The sequence below is a fragment of the Lepisosteus platostomus genome, chromosome 16 (genome assembly GCF_059453375.1).
Source record: "Lepisosteus platostomus isolate fLepPlt1 chromosome 16, fLepPlt1.hap1, whole genome shotgun sequence".
NCBI classification, from domain to species: domain Eukaryota; kingdom Metazoa; phylum Chordata; class Actinopteri; order Semionotiformes; family Lepisosteidae; genus Lepisosteus; species Lepisosteus platostomus.
The window spans coordinates 12897252-12914720 of NC_142626.1; the positions used below are offsets into that span (position 1 = coordinate 12897252).

At 39.6% G+C, this 17469-nt stretch overlaps 1 protein-coding gene, 1 long non-coding RNA gene and 1 pseudogene across 3 annotated transcripts in view; 2 read left to right on the forward strand and 1 right to left on the reverse strand.

The window, feature by feature from the left end:
• The window catches only part of LOC148646899 (protein NLRC3-like), a 1251308-nt gene that overhangs the window by 329031 nt on the left and 904808 nt on the right, over positions 1-17469 (reverse strand). The window lies entirely within an intron of this gene.
• LOC148646903 (uncharacterized) lies at positions 7687-10013 on the forward strand. Its single transcript, XR_015927774.1, has 2 exons — positions 7687-7906; positions 9801-10013. It is a non-coding gene; the product is annotated as an uncharacterized LOC148646903 (long non-coding RNA).
• Positions 17028-17469, forward strand: part of LOC148646904 (latent-transforming growth factor beta-binding protein 3-like) — a 46230-nt pseudogene continuing 45788 nt past the window's right edge. Inside the window, exon 1 of the transcript XR_015927790.1 lies at positions 17028-17076. The product of XR_015927790.1 is annotated as a latent-transforming growth factor beta-binding protein 3-like (transcript). The remainder of the gene's footprint in view (positions 17077-17469) is intronic.

The window sequence follows — 17469 nt, forward strand, 5'->3', positions numbered from 1 at the left end:
ATACAGTACACATCTTGCTCTACTACACTACCATTACACATATTCCCATAGCTCCATACAGGAAACAGTCACTGCCTGTTTTCTTGTCTGCCTTCCTGCTCACTTGTCTACCTGCCTGCATGTAGAATTCATCACCAGCCCAGTTATTACATACAGTAGGTTACAGGTTTGGACAGGTCTGTTCTGGATTTGCACTGTGTGATAGTGTACTGTACATGTTGTCATTCTTCTTGGCAGAATTAGTTAATGATCCAAACTTGTCAAGCTTCTCCATCGCTTTTCTATGGGATTCAAGTCTGGGCTTTGACTGGGACTGGAACACTCAAGGACAATCAATCTTTTCTAGTCAGACCTCTTCAGTGAGGTTTTGGCCTTGTTTTGGCCTTGTGTTTCAGGTAACTATTCATAATGGAGAGTGAATTTTTACCCATTGTTTAGTTTAGTGAGTCAAAAATGTTTTGCTGTAGGATTTGCCAGTACTTTATGTCATTCATTATATCACATGTATTGTATCACCAGCCTTGGGCCCAACAGTGTCTGCTGGGCTAAACTCCGGGTTATTAGAGATGTAAAAACATCTACAAGAGAGTGAGGCAAGAAAAATGAAGGATAAAGACCAAATAACATGAGGGCAGGGATAATAACACTGAATTTGTTACTGCCTGAGCTTGGGAAAACCTCAGTAAAACAACTCAAGGAGGATCTGTTACTGCTGTATATATGCTGTTTGAATTGTTGTGTTTTATGCAAAAGGCTGATTAGTCACTCAGGAATCACAAATAAATATTTTAATAAGCTCAAAATAAGAAAAACACCCGAAGAAGGTTCCATGGCCGCAACGTTGTGTTTTATCTCTCTTCTTTTTTTCAGCATGGAATAAACCTATTACTTGTTCCTTTGCAGCCTACACATGCTGACGCAGCTACCCACATAAAATACATATGTTGGGTTGATGTATTTTGTGTTATTGGGTTTATGTAGTATTTTTATTGCATGCATTTAGTTGTGTGAACTTTCCAAACCAAATTTCATGCAACTATTTGTTATGGCAATAAAGTTTTGAGCTTGAACTTGAACTACACTGGTCTAACTTGCAGGATCAATCAGTCCACTTACTCAGGATTCATACTCTTCAAGATAAGTAAATAGAGTTATTATTGTTTGTGCAAATTCATATTATTGGATGCCGTGGTAAACATTCTTGTGTCACGGGTCTTTAATAACCAGCAGCTCAAGAATTTGACTGAACACCTGTAACAGGGTTGTGGTGCTGGAATAACTCTGGTCCTGCTTTGACAGTGGTCTCAGAACAATACCCCTTGAGTGAGAGCCAGAGGACCAGCTTAGGGATCTTTCGTTTGATTATTTTGAGGCTTAAAGGAAATGACACAAGCCAAGGTAGTACTAGTCTCGACAAAGAAGACAGAAGACCTTTGTTCTTCTTGTGAAATGGAAAATTACGCCTGTGTCTGAAGAGCAGAGGTGAGGTTCTGTACTGAACACTGAAGCAGCCGTGTGAGAATCTTTTGTAGGTGACCCTGTCAACAGGTCCAGTTGCCGGTCATTTTGTTTTGACAGAATTCCCACACGGCTCTCAGAGCACTGGGATAGTGCAGTTCAGTACCAGCAGCCATATCACTCTGCAGCACAATACTGGGCCCCTTGCTCTTCAGCATTTACATGTTCCCACTTGGTCAGCTTTTAAGATGGCCTCAGCGTTCATTTTTACTCTGGCAATACTCAAATATACATCCATACCAAACCTGACACTGATGTGGCTGTCTCTATTCTATCAAATTGCATCTCTGACATAAAAATTTGGATGACTCAAAACTTCCTTCATCTTAACTGCGACAAGACTGAAGTCATGCTTATTGGCACCCCCCATCAACTTCTTAAAGCCAGTCCTGTAACCCTATCTGTAGATGGCTCTGTACTTGAGCTTCAATCAAAATGGAAAAACCTTGGGGTTATATTCGATTCTGGCTTAACATTCGACCCACATGTGCAGCATACTGTCAAAACATATTTTTTTCACCTTAAAAATATCCCAAGTCTACGCCCTATGCTATCATTAACTGTGGCTGAAAAGCTGATCAATATACAGTGCCTTGCGAAAGTATTCAGCCCCCTTGAACTTTTCAACCTTTTGCCACATTTCAGGCTTCAAACATAAAGATATAAATTTTTTATTTTATGTGAAGAATCACCAACAAGTGGGACACAATTGTGAAGTGGAACGAAATCCATTGGATTTTTGAAACTTTTTTAACTAATAAAAAAATGAAAAGTGGGGCGTGCAAAATTATTCGGCCCCCTTGCGTTAATACTTTGTAGAGCCACCTTTTGCTGCGATTACAGCTGCAAGTCGCTTGGGGTATGTCTCTATCAGTTTTGCACATCGAGAGACTGAAATTCTTGCCCATTCTTCCTTGCAAAACAGCTCGAGCTCAGTGAGGTTGGATGGAGAGCGTTTGTGAACAGCAGTTTTCAGCTCTTTCCACAGATTCTCGATTGGATTCAGGTCTGGACTTTGACTTGGCCATTCAAACACCTGGATACGTTTATTTGTGAACCATTCCTTTGTAGATTTTGCTGTATGTTTGGGATCATTGTCTTGTTGGAAGATAAATCTCCGTCCCAGTTTCAGGTCTTTTGCAGACTCCAACAGGTTTTCATCCAGAATGGTCCTGTATTTGGCTGCATCCATCTTCCCCTCAATTTTAACCATCTTCCCTGTCCCTGCTGAAGAAAAGCAGGCCCAAACCATATTGCTGCCACCACCATGTTTGACAGTGGGGATGGTGTGTTGAGGGTGATGAGCTGTGTTGCTTTTACGCCAAACATATCGTTTTGCATTGTGGCCAAAACGTTCGATTTTGGTTTCATCTGACCAGAGCACCTTCTTCCACATGTTTGGGGTGTCTCCCAGGTGGCTTGTGGCAAACTTTAGACGAGACTTTTTATGGATATCTTTGAGAAATGGCTTTCTTCTTGCCACTCTTCCATAAAGGCCAGATTTGTGCAGTGTAAGACTGATTGTTGTCCTATGGACAGACTCTCCCACCTCAGCTGTAGTTCTCTGCAGTTCATCCAGAGTGATCATGGGCCTCTTGGCTGCATCTCTGATCAGTCTTCTCCTTGTCTGAGCTGAAAGTTTAGAGGGACGGCCAGGTCTTGGTAGATTTGCAGTGGTCTGATACTCCTTCCATTTCAAGATGATCGCTTGCACAGTGCTCCTTGGGATGTTTGAAGCTTGGGAAATCTTTTTGTATCCAAATCCGGCTTTAAACTTCTCCACAACAGTATTACGGACCTGCCTGGTGTGTTCCTTGGTCTTCATGATGCTCTCTGCGCTTTCAACAGAACCTTGAGACTATCACAGAGCAGGTGCATTTATACAGAGACTTGATTACACACAGGTGGATTCTATTTATCACCATCAGTCATTTAGGACAACATTGGATCATTCAGAGATCCTCGCTGAACTTCTGGAGTGAGTTTGCTGCACTGAAAGTAAAGGGGCCGAATAATTTTGCACGCCCCACTTTTCATTTTTTTATTAGTTAAAAAAGTTTCAAAAATCCAATAGATTTCCTTCCACTTCACAATTGTGTCCCGCTTGTTGGTGATTCTTCACATAAAATAAAAAAATTATATCTTTATGTTTGAAGCCTGAAATGTGGCAAAAGGTTGAAAAGTTCAAGGGGGCCGAATACTTTCGCAAGGCACTGTATTTGTATTCTCTCGAATTGACTACTGCAATGCTGGGGTATCTCAATGTACTCTGAATAAACTGCAGTATGTCCAAAATTCAGCAGCCAGAATCCTGACCAGGTCTAGTGCAAGTTTTCACATTACTCCTATCCTGGAGTCCTTGCACTGGCTTCCGGTCAAATTCCATGTAGACTTTAAAATCCTCATGCTCACCTATAAGGCTCTACATGGCTTGGCACCTCAATACCTGTCTGAACTATTATCGCCCTACTCCCCACCTCGCAACCTCCGCTCTTCAAATTCTGCCCTCCATACTGTCCCCCAAGCCCGTCTACATTGTATGGGTGACAGGGCCTTCTCCTGTTATGCCCCAAAGCTCTGGAACTCTTTGATATCAGAGAGTCACCTTCTCTAAACTCCTTCAAATCCAGACTCAAAACTTTCTTCTTCAGAAAAGCCTTTACTTAACTAGTTCCATTCTTCACCCCTCTGCTCTTCTTAGTACCACCTTCCATGGTCTCCTCTATTGTTATTGTTGTATTGTTGTAATTGTAATTGTGTCTTATCTTGTGTGTTCTTCTTATTTTTTGTTATTGTCATCCTGTAAAGCGCTTTGAGAAGCCAACTTTAAAGGCGCTATATAAAATAAAGTTTATTATTATTATTATTATTATTATTATTATTATTATAACTGGCAACCCACTGAAGCTAAGCAGGTTTGAGCCTGGCCAGTAACTGGATGGGAGACCTCCTGGGAAAAACTAAGGCTGCTGCTGGAAGAGGTGTTAGTGGGGCCAGCAGGGGCGCTCACCCTGTGGCCCATGTGGGTCCTAATGCCCCAGTATAGTGACGGGGACACTATACTGTAAATAGGCTCCGTCCTTCGGATGAGATGTAAAACCGAGGTCCTGACTCTCTGTGGTCATTAAAAATCCCAGCGTGTTTCTCGAAAAGAGTAGGGGTGTAACCCTGGCATCCTGGCAAAATTTCCCATTGGCCCTTACCAGTCATGGCCTCCTAAAATCCCCCTCTTTGAATTGGTTCATCACTCTGCCCTCCTCCCCACTGAGAGCTGGTGTGTGGTGAGCGTTCTGGCGCACTATGGCTGCCATTGCATCATCCAGGTGGATGCTGCACATTGGTGGTGGTGGAGGGGAGTCCCCATTACCTGTAAAGTGATTTGAGTGGAGTGTCCAGAAAAGCGCTATATAAGTATAACCAATTATTAATTATAATTAGTTCACTGAGCACTGAGAGTGTAGTTATTCGTCCTCCGGTCCCCCCTAGTTGTGACTAGCGGGACTTCAGGTGAAAAAAATGACCGCTGTGTCGCAGACCCTATTAATAGGAGAGCACCTCCTACAGGACAGCTAATGGATCCCTGATACAGAGGAAGGTCTGCAGACTCCTGCTCTACAAGCACCACTCACAGAAACAATGTTATTATTGGTTTCTCATTGCAGAACTGACAAGGACTCTCATGCTTAGGCTCAGAGGTCACAAGTTTAGCCAAACATTGTGGTGATATTTAAGAAAGATATTTATTGTAATTTTTTAACTGGACACAGCACAGTCAAAGTGTTTATTTGAAACAACGTAATCAATTTAATCAATTACCCTATGTTCCAGTTAATTTAATTCTATCTGAGCTCATTACTGAAGATGAATATACAGATGTAATTTTTTCCTGATATACAGTACTGAAGTACTGAAGCAGTCGTGATTTTCATTATTGTGCCAAAATATTTAACCTAATTTTTAGAAGATCAGTGTGTAAAAACAGCAAATGTTTATAACAAGCAAGTATTAATACTCTTTCTTTTTTCCATTTCAACTCCAGAGTCCAGTGGGCAGATTGCTCTGACTCAGTCTCCAGCTCAGTCTGTTCTGCTAGGAAGCTCTGTCTCTATCAGCTGTACAGCCTGTTAGCAGCTTCCTGCACTGGTACCTGCAAAAACCTGGTCAGGCTCCACAGCTCCTGGTTTATTTGGCAACAAACTGTCAGTCTGGGGTTCCTGATAGATTCACTGGCAGTGGGTCTGGAACAGCCTTTACACTGACAATCACTGGAGTCCAGGCTGAAGATGCAGGAGATTATTACTGTCAGCAGAGCAATAGCGGGTAACACAGTGATACACGTCTGTACAAACACCTCCCTCAGCTCTACAGGAGCTGCTCTGGCTCATCAACAGGAACCACAGAGGACTGAGACTGAGAACAGCTGCAGAGCTGCTGCAAGTGAACCGAGCACCACTAAGTTTGTACATAATGTATTAAACTTTTATATTAATGTTATAGTCATTTTTTACCCAAATTACTTCTACATGTATCCACATTATAAAATGAAATTGAAAATGAAAAATAATTAGTGACTTGTGCTTTGAACAACTACAGTAAGCAGATAATATGTTATTCATTCTTGACAAAATTTAAAAGTACATCTTTTTAGCATTTTAAACAATATTATATATGGTTTATGTTTATTCCGATGATAACTTCCATCACTGAGAAGAGAAAGCAAAAGCTGCTGAGTTAATTTCTTATTAACATGTGGGACTGCCTTTTCACAGGACACTGGCTGTTAGAATGACAATCAGATGAATCAGGAGCCTGATGACACTGAAGCTCTTGATTCTCCTTCTGGTGTGTTTATTGTCACATAGAAACACAATCATTACAGACTGCAGATTTCAAAACTGACCACAAGAGGGACAGATCACTGCTACCTGCACTGTGCAACAGCACATCAATAAAGCCAACAAAACACATTGCAGTTTATTGCAGATTGTTGGCATTTGTCTCCTCTGTGCCAATGGTTGCCTTCCTTTCTAAGCATCTTAAGAAGGATTCCTGAAATGCCCTAAATTAAAACATTTTTTTAATAATTAAACACAGTATAAAATATACAAAAAAGATCTAGGTGTAATATAAACATTTGTGTTTGCAAATTCTATAACTTATACACTTAATTCAATTGTGTTCATTTGAAAATAATCAGTCATGCACTCCAAAACAGAAGGAAAGCTCAAACACAAGATCATAAAGCCCAGCTTATAAATCTGAAAGTCTGTGTGAAAAAGAACAGTGATGTACAGTTATTAAAGTCCTCATCTCACACCTACAGTCTCTCACTGTCTTTACTGTCTGAGCTCACAGTGACCCTGTGTAATATCCCAGATCATCCTGAGCCCCAAGTCCACACTCAGTGTGTAGATGAGGTTTGATTGACATTGAAGAAAAATATTAGAGTAATGCAAGAATTTCATATTTATACTATTTTCAAACAATAGGGAAAATAAGTTTCATGCACATGTTCAAACATGAAAACAGAATTAACGAAGCGAGAAATTAAAATATTTTTTCATATCCGTACTGTATTCTGTTACTTATTTACTGTCATTATAAGAAATCCCCAGTGTTATCCATAGTTATTAATTTCACATAAAAGATAAATTTATTCAATTTTTTTTCTGATATCGTGGTATTTGTTTCAAATATTGTAATGTTTATGAAATTAGGTTTTCCCATATTCTAAATGCATTTGTTTAGATACAACATGTCAATAAAATAATCTAACAAACTATACAGGTACAGACAACTCACAGAGTTTAATATAAAGTCTTTCATTGATTTACAGTACAAAAAGTGACAAAGTAATCATAAAACACAATTCATCTTTTTTCGTGAGTTTCAGGTCTGTGATTGTAGTTTGGACTTGTGATTCACGTAATTTTCGGTTTTTTAACCCCCGGTTTTTGGCCCCTGGGCAAAGCCCTTAACCCCATCTGCTCCAGGGGCACTGTATACAATGTGTAAGATGACCAGAGGAAGGGTCATCCAGGACAGGTATTTCAGGAGTGATTTGCTCACTATACTTGAATTAGGCCGAAAAACAACGAGATACAGGTGTGTCTCAGCAGGAAATAAAATATATATGCCCTGGAAACAGTGAACCGGCGTGGAAGACAGTGGAAGTCGGTTGGTATTGGGACAGATTTAAGGATAACGGATTCACGGAAGAAATAAAGGTTTACGGTTTACGGTTTACGGTTTACGATTTAGATACGGCATGGATTGGTGGAACTTTACGGACTTTGGAACTCGGACTGAATAAGGATTGAGAGAACGGATTGTGGACTGGCTTGGAAACGGAGAAAAGCTCCACGAAAATTAAAGAAGAGAGCGTGGTGTAAGTACTGTTGTCTCTATCACATAAGCCTTTCCCCCGGAGGCACCACAAATGGCTGACCCTGCGCTCTGACCCCAGGCTTCTCTCTCTCACCGGAGAGCAAGCTGGGGTATGCAAAAATAAATTTATTATATAATTATTTAAACAAGAAATTGTATATGGACAATAAAGTGATCTTATCTTATACTTCATGATATAGACATTTTGTTGAATGCCAAGTAATGTCTAATTCGTTTTTTTCCAAGCATTTATTTTCATTGAGTTTTAAATGAACTCTATTATAGGTGTAGGAGGCTAAATGCCAGTGAAACCTTCAAGGATGATATAGATGGGGAAATTTACTGAGGCATCAGTATTCAGTCCCCTAAGGCAGGCATTGCTGAGAAACAAATTTGGCAGTAATTACTGTTGTCAACATTCCTGGATACAGTATGTCTCCCTCAGATGTGAACAGCAGGATGGTGTAATTGTTTGTTCTTCCTGGCAAAACTGCTTCAGTCCTCATTTGGTCTGTTAAGGGTTTGATTATGAACTTTAGCTGTCAAGCCTCTCCATCACTTTTCTATGGAATTCCAGTCTGGGCTTTGACTGGGACTGGAACACTCAAGGACATTCAGTGTCTTCATGTCAGACCTCTTCAGTGTGGCTCTGGACGTGAGCTATGGGTTATTGTGCTAATGAAAAGTTAATTTTCTACTCATTTTTAATTTATTGGGTAAGTCAAATATGATTTCTAGAATTACACAGACTTTACTTGGTCCATTTCTACCCATACAAATGAGTTACTGTATCTATAGAGATTAGAATATTGTTAATGTGTGAACAATGACTCCAGGCTCAGACACATAACAGCTTCACAGTGGCATTTTTAATCACTTCCCTCTTCCACACTGTGCAGCAGGAGAAGCAGTATTAAACTTTTATCTTAATGTTATAGTATTTTTTTTTACCCACATTACTGGGTAGCAGTACCCAATACTGATGGCAGTACAGGGTATCAGTATCAAATTACTGGGTAAACATGTATCCACATTATTAAATGAAACTGAAAATTAAAGATGATTTGTACATTTAACAGCTAAATAAATGTTATACATTCTTACAATTTAAAGAAATAAAAATATAGCTGTAATAAATATAGTTAAATATAAACAATATTAAATATTATGTATAGTTTTAGTTTATAGTTTAATGATAACTTCAATAACTGAGAAGAGAAAGCAATAGTCTATTTTTTTATTTCTTAGCCTGTTCATAGGACACAGGATCTTTTAAAATGAATCAGATGAAGCAGTAGCCTGAAGACAGAGAAGTTCTTGATCATTCTCCTGGTGTGTTTATTGTCAAATTTAACCACAATCGTTACAGACTGCAGTTTTCAACGCTGATCACAACAGAGACAGATCACTGCTACCTGCACTGTACAACAGCAACTTGATAAAGCCAACAGAACAGCCTGCAGTTCTCACCCTTCAGTTCTCTCATTGTTGGCTTTGTCTCTTCTGTGCCAATGGTTGCATTGCTTTCTAAGCACCTGAAGAAGGATTACTGAAATGCCCCAAATGAAAATATTTTAATAAAAATTAAACAAAATATAAAATATACAAGTATGAAAGTGCATTGCAGACACCAAGGGAAAAAAAACGCCCCTTTATCTCATAATTGTGATACGCTGACGAGTTCCAATGCTCCCACAATTATTCCATCCGATTCCACGACACATTCCACACATGGAAGGAGCTCGTCAGGACCATCTCTAACAAGATCAGGCTGGGCTTATCAGCTTCATGAAGAAGTATTCCTCAGGGCTCAGACATTGAGTCAATAACCCTAGTGTCTGTTTGCTCTCTATTTCAGTTTCCAGAAGGTAACTACAGTTTTTTTTTTCCCCCAGTTTCTGGTCTCCCAGCTCCAGTTCCCAGACCTTGCCACCGCTAATCATCTATCAACCCGCCCTGACCTCATCCCAGACCCATCTGCCATTCCTGCAGATCTCTCCTGCCTGCCGTTTCCTACCTGCTTCATCTGTGCATCTCAGCCGTTCACCATCCCTCCTTCTATTTCCCATTGTCATCATCCAATAAACGCCTTAGTCTTCACTGCTGAACAGGCTCCGGAAATAATTACTTCGCCATGCCCCGTTTCCACCCACATGCCCAGCATAACAGTAATTGCGAGAAAAGTACAGGTATTTCATAATTACGTGGTCATTTGTTATCTTGTAATTACGAGATAGTTTTCTCGTAATTACGAAATAGCAATGCTTACTGTACGTCAGTGTATGTACAACCTGTTCCCCTGAACACATTTAGAAGCTACAGTGAGCTCGGCTGGCACTTTCGGTTTATTGATGGTCTCAATATCCAGCGCTGCAGAATTTGTATGGATCTACATTTGACTGGGGTTTAGTCATAATGAAATTGCCATTTTAAGCAAATATGAACAGAATCATTACAAGCATGAGGACTACTTGTGTGGGATTTAGAGATTAAAGCAACGCTGGTTCTGTTATGTACATCTGCAATCAGTTCCACTGCTTTAAACTGTAAGTCTGCACGTAGAAATATTATAGGTTTTATATGACAACTGTGCTATTGCGTTATCACATGAAGTACATGAGAATTACTAATTCATAATTACAAGATCATTAATTATAAGATAAGGGTGAGATTTTTTCCCCTTGGTTGCAGCAATACGTTTCCGTACAAAATAATCCTTTTTAGGTATAATATTAAAATTTGTGTTTGCATATTCTATAATGTATTTCATACAATTAATTCAATTCTGATCATAATCATTCCTATACTCTGTAACAGAAAGAAAGCTCAAACACAAGATCTGAAAATCAGTCTGTGTGAAAAAGAACAGTGATGTTATTAAAGTCCTCATCTCACACCTACAGTTTCTCACTGTCTCTACCGTCTGAGCTCATAGTGACCCTGTGTAATATCCCAGCTCATCCTGAGCCCCCAGTCCACATACTGTACAGTAGGTGGGGTTTGATTAACATTGAAGAAAAATATTAGAGGAATCCTATAATTTCATATTTATACTATTTTCAAACAACGGGGAAAATAAAAGCTTCAAGTACATATTCAAACATAAAAACAAAATTAACAAAGTGAGAAAATACTATATTTTTATATTAATACTGTATTCTGTTATTCAGTTATTTAGTGTACAAGAAATCCCCACTCTTACCCACAGTTATTAATTTCACATACAGTACAAGACAAATTTGCACATTTTTTCTGATATTGTGGCATCTGTTTCTAATCTCGCCATTTTTAAGAAATAAGGTCTTTCTGTAAATTAGGCCATTTCCCACATTCAGAATGTTTTTGTTAAGATACAACATGTCAATACAATAATCTAACAAACTATATAGGTACAGACAATTCATAAAGTTTAATATATAGTCTATCATTGATTTACAGTACAAAAAGTGACAAAGTAATAATAAAACACAGTTGATCTTTTTCAGGAGTTTTTGGTCTATTGATTCTAGTTTAGTCTTGTGATTCAAGCAATTTTTAGGTTTTAAAGCCTGAAATAAATAATTATATTCTTACATTTGAAAAAACCTAAGGCTTTTTTCATACCACAAAGCTTTCCTACTTATACATATGAGTAGTATTAAGTACAAGTAAAACTGTAGTACTGCAAAGTACCATGTACAGTACCTCCTGCCAATGATATCAGCTTTTGTTGAATTCCAAGTAATGTGTCTAATGTAATTTTTCAAGTGCTTTTTTTCATTGCATTTCAAAAGAACTCTGTTATACAGTAGGTGTAGGAGGATAAATATCAGCGTAAATCTTCGAAGATGCCAAAGACTGTGAAATTTACTGAAGCATCAGTATTCATTCCCCTAAGGCAATCACTGTTGGAAACTAATTTAACAATAAATACTATTGTCAACATTCCTGGATACAGTGCATGTCCCTCAATGTGTACAGCAGGATGGTGTAGTAAAATCGTATTTATTCTTCCTGGGAAAGCTGCTTCAGTCCTCACTTGGTTTGTTGAGGGTTGATTATGAACTTCAGCAGTCAGGCTTCTCCAACACTTTTCTATGGTATTCAAGTCTTTGATTTGACTGGGACTGGAACACTTAAGGACATTCAGTCTCTTCCTGTCAAACTTCTTCAGTGTGGCTCTAGACTTCGAGCCATGGCACTAAAGAAGAGTGAATTTTCTATTCATTTTTAATTCACTATTACTGAATTTATTAAAACATGTTTTCCTCTACAGTATATTTTTGCCTCTATCCATACTGCTCCGCTGAGAGCAGCTTATAGTCAGGGATGGACCCTATGCAGATACAGGGAACTCAAAGAGCTGCAAGCAGAAGAAACAGGGAAGTACAAGGTTGAAGTCCAAACAAGCAATAGGTCAAAAAGCCAAAAAGTCTTGGAGCAATAAGTATCCAAGGGAAAATCCAGAAATTGTGGTTAAAAGACAAGGCAAAAGTCCATGGGCCAAAAGGGGACAGCAGAGAGAATCTCATAGTAAAACAGGATGTATAACTTTCAGGTGAAAACCTAATACTGAGCAAGGATGTGTCATGATCGTAAACTCCTCCTTTAAGGACGCTCCAGCCCTTCCTTGTTTTGTACTTATCTCCTGCACCTGCCTCCGGTTCCTGCCCCCTGTGTTATAAAAGAGCCATTCCTGCCAATCTGGACTCAGCTTTGGAAGATGGACGCCTGGAAGCCCGCCTACCCAGGAGTCCAGAAGTGACTCGATGGCATCGGCTTCACCATAGTGTCCTGACCATCTGGGACTGGGACTGGAGCGTCTGGTCCTGTTACCCCCTTTTTATTCCCCCGCTCCGGCTTTTAACTCTGTTTGTCTGTCAGGATGGATTACCTGGTCTTGGACATTTGCTACACTCTCTGATTTGCCTTGGATTCCCTCGGATTGTTTGCCTCAGCCACACTTCCCCCGAACACCAGCGCACCATGGATACACCCCCTGTTTTCCTTAGGGAAAAGGAGGTTTTATTTAGGGTTCTGGGTCTGGGTGTTATGATGCACATTCTAGTTCATAATGATGAACATCACTATGATTAAAGAAAAAAAGACATTTGTGCCTCTTGAACACTTCATCATTAATTTGGTTCAAAAGCGAGTTGATTTATTCATAAGGAAGTCAAGCTAATTCATTTTGATTACACACAGGCAGTGACTGTGATTACATTTGTATCACAAGCAACCTGCCAGAAATATAAGAGTAACATCAGACACCGGTGTCTGAACACCTGACAGTGAGAAACATCTGCTCCCTCATTGTGCCTCAACAGACAGCTCCAATGATCTCACTGCTGGTGTCTGGTTGTCAAATCTCCTCTACAACACTAGAATTGACTTTCCCTCTCAGGCGTGGCCAACAAGCTCTGTTTATGTTGCTCTGGAGTTGTAACTCAGATTTGTATTTATTTTTATACTGCCATTTTCAAAGCAACTCAACAGACAGTAACATAATACTACACATATTTATAAGAATAGGATTTTGATGTATTGCAATGAAATGATAAATTCTCATTATTTCTCATATACTCCTCCTTCATGTCATTATCACCAGAACCAATAGGATAGGAATGCCATACATACAGTATGTGTACAGTATAAGAACAGACTTCAGCTAAAAATGTAGTGAAGTTACAAACCATAATTTCTAAAAATAATTTATTTAAAAAATATATTTATTTAAAAAATATACCTTAACACATACAATATGGCCTCAGCTGATTGTACTTTATCATGTTCTCCATATAAATCTGTTTTTTCATGGATGTTTTAATACTAAACTGCTAATCTTACTCTATTCAAAGACAAACATTTTTCTTGAAGTGTCCACGATTCAAATGAAAACAATTTGCATCGAAGAGACACTTTGCATTGGCAGCACATGCTTCAGTGCTCTGGGAGTGTTTATACCCCTGTGAGTTTAACACTTCATGACTGAGAGCTGCCCTTCATGGCAACAGAACCCACAGCAACAATGACCTTCATTGCCATCTTCATCTCTGCCTTCCTTATTTGTTTTCAAGCTAAGAATGGTATACTGTAGAAAGATACAAAATGTGTGGAAGATTTATGTAAACAACCGGTACCATCAGAAATTTGAAGGAACTCCTAGACTTCTGGTTTATTATGTAAATGCCCTAAACTCTGGGATCCCAAGTCTTTTCAGTGGCAGTGGATCTGGGACTGACTTCACTTTGACCATCACTGGCATCCAGGCTGAAGATGCAGGAGATTATTACTGTCAGAGTTTACACAAGATCAACAGTTACTGGCCACGCACACAGTGTTACACAGCCGTACAAAAACCTCCCTCAGCGGGACTCCACAGCGACTGCACTACTGCAACTGGGACGTCCAGCAGCTGCTGGGTGTGAGGGCAAAGACACAGGACACAGTCTAAGGAGGAGCTCACTTGCATACAAACACACTGAATTTAATTAATGACATTTCTATAGTAGTGAGGAGCTCAATAATGAGATAGGAACAAATCGCTGTCTCACTGATCGCTGTCACTTTGTCTCTCTTAATGGGTATAGGTCTGAAATTGGTCTTGCTAAGTTTGGTGTTCATCAGGGCTCAATAATGCCCCCACCTGCTCTTCAGCATGTACATGTTTCCACTTGGTCAGCTTTTAAGATCACATGGCCTCAGCTATCATTTCTATGCTGATGATGCTCAAATATAATTCCATACCAAACCTGACACTGATGTAGCTGTCTATTCTATCTAATTGCATCTCTGACATAAAAATTTGGATGACTCAAAACTTTCTTCATCTTAACTGCGACAAGACTGAAGTCATGCTTATTGGCACCCCTCATCAACTTTATAAAGCCAATCCTGTAACTCTATCTGTAGATGGTTGTAGATGTACTTGAACTTCAGTCTAAATTGAAAAACCTTGGGGTGATATTCGATTCTGGCTTAGCATTTGACCCACATGTGCAGCATATTGTCAAAACATATTTTTTTTCACCTCAGAAATATCGCTAGACTACGCCCTATGTTATCACTAACTGTGGCTGAGAAGCTGATCAACACATTTGTATTCTCTCGAATTGACTAGTGTAATGCTCTACTCGCTGGGGTATCTAAATCTACTTTGAACAAACTGCAGTATGTCCAAAATTTGGCACACAGAATCCTGACCAGGTCTAGTAGAAGTACAAGTGATCACATTACTCCTATCCTGGAGTCCTTGCACTGGCTTCCTGTCAAATTCCATGTGGATTTTAAAATCCTCGTGCTCACCTATAAGGTTTTGCATGGCTTGGCACCTCAGTAGCTGTCTGAACTATTATTATCCTACTCCCCACCTCGCAACCTTCGCTCTTCTAATTCTGGTCTCCTAACTGTCCACTAAGCCTGTCTACACTCTATGGGTGACAGGGCCTTTTCCTGTTATGCCCCCAAGCTTTGGAACTCTCTCCCCAAGGATATCAGAGAGTCACCTTCTATGAACTCATTCAAATCCAATCTTAGAACCTTAAAAACTTAGAGCTGTTACTTAACTGGTTCCATTCTTTACCCCTCTGAATCTACTTTAAGTAGTACCACCATCCACAGTTTCCACTGTATATTGTAATTGTGTTTTATCTTGCCTATTCTTTTTTGAATTTATTGTTGTTGTCATTCTGTAAAGGACTTTGAGAAGCCACATTTAAAGGCATTATATAAAATAAAGTATATTATTATTATTAAAAACAAGAGACTGAAATCTATAGTTAAGATATTGTATCTTCATTTAAACAATTCAAAAAATGCAAGACTAAAATATTAAAAGCACTGAACAGTAAAGGCATGTTTTTGATTAATACATGATTGGGAAGAGTAACAACTGTAATCTTCAGTAGCATTCAGATAGCTGCAGTGTGCAAAAGCCCAGCAGTGCAGTACTGTGAGTTCAGGGGCTTTGAGTGGGAAGATGTTTGGAGTCTTATGGCTGTGGGGAAGACCTCTAATAAAACTGGATTTAAAATATTCCTTTTTCAAATAAAATCCATCAAAATTAAATCTACAACAATGTTCTGGACTCACAGTGAGCATATCCGGAAATATATATAGAAATATACAGAGGCCTCCAATAGGTTACTGTTCCCATGGGCTATAAAAAGGAGGTAACACACAGGAAACACTTAGCTGCAGATGGCATTATCACAATGAAGACCAGAGATCTTATTCAACACTGCAGGGAGATGGTAGTTAACCCCAAAGGGTGAAGGAATGGCTAGAAAAATATCTACTTGTGACTTCTTAACCTAAGTGGTGTGGATCACATGGCCTAAGAACAGAAAACTTGAGAAGAAAGAATAATTACATTGCAAATCTTTCCGCTGGAAGCTCTTCAAACCCCAATACCAACCTCCACCTTGAATTCCCTGTTTATAACAAAACCACTTCATCAGACTAGTGTGTGAAAGTGTGAACTCTACCCTCCAGCAAATGGAAAGAACGGCCCCTCAGAGTAGCCTCCCTCTGCTTCGACTGGAGGCTGCAAGTCCCTGCTCTCTACTACAGGGAGCTGCTGTCCCTTGGAGGCTGAGCGCAGGTTGTGTGAGAAAGTTGAGATTGTGAGGAGAGCAGGGTTGTAATGATAATGCTCTCCCCACAGTCCCCAGCAGAGGGAGATGTTGTACAGAGTGAAAGGTTGTGATCTCTCCCTGGTCCTCACCTACTGGGGTCTCATGTTGGTCAATGTCTTTTAAATTCAGTCAGGGATCAGAGAGAAAGCCCCTCTCTCTCATCTTTCAAAACCCTGCGATTAATGAATGATGCAGAACAGAGGAAAACTATCCATCCATTTTCAAGTCCTACCTCTGCGCACTGCTCAGATTACATTGAATGGTCTGAAACAGGATTTATATACAAGAGAAGAAAGTGCTTTGCATACCAGAGCCACACTGTTTTAATTAACAACTACAGAAACTGCTCCTCTCCATTTTCTACAGACAGAGGAAGACAATTTGCATAGAGGAGACACTTTGCATTGGCAGCACATGCTTCATTGCTCTGGGAGTGTTTATAGCCCTGTGAGTTTAACACTTCATGACTGAAAGCTGCCCTTCATGGCAACAGAACCCACAGCAACAATGACCTTCATCACCATCTTCATCTTTGTTCTCTTTCTGTGCATTCAAGGTAAGAATGATATACAGCAGAAAGATTTTGTGGATGATATATGGAAACAAATATTGTACTACATATTTCAACAGTATTCTAGTATAACGTTCAGTATTTCTTGTTCTGTCTTATTCCTTTCAGAGTCCAGAGGACAGGTTACTGTGACTCAGACTCCGTCAGTGAGATCAGTTCTCCCAGGACAGACAGTCACTTTGAGCTGTAAGACCAGCAGTCCAGTTTACAGTAGCTCAACAGGTGAACACATGGCCTGGTACCATCAAAAATCTGAAGGAGCTCCTAGACTTCTGATTTATCTTGTAAATAAAATTAACTCGGGGACCCCAAGTCGATTCAGTGGCAGTGGATCTGGGACTGACTTCACTCTGACCATCACAGGAGTCCAGGCTGAAG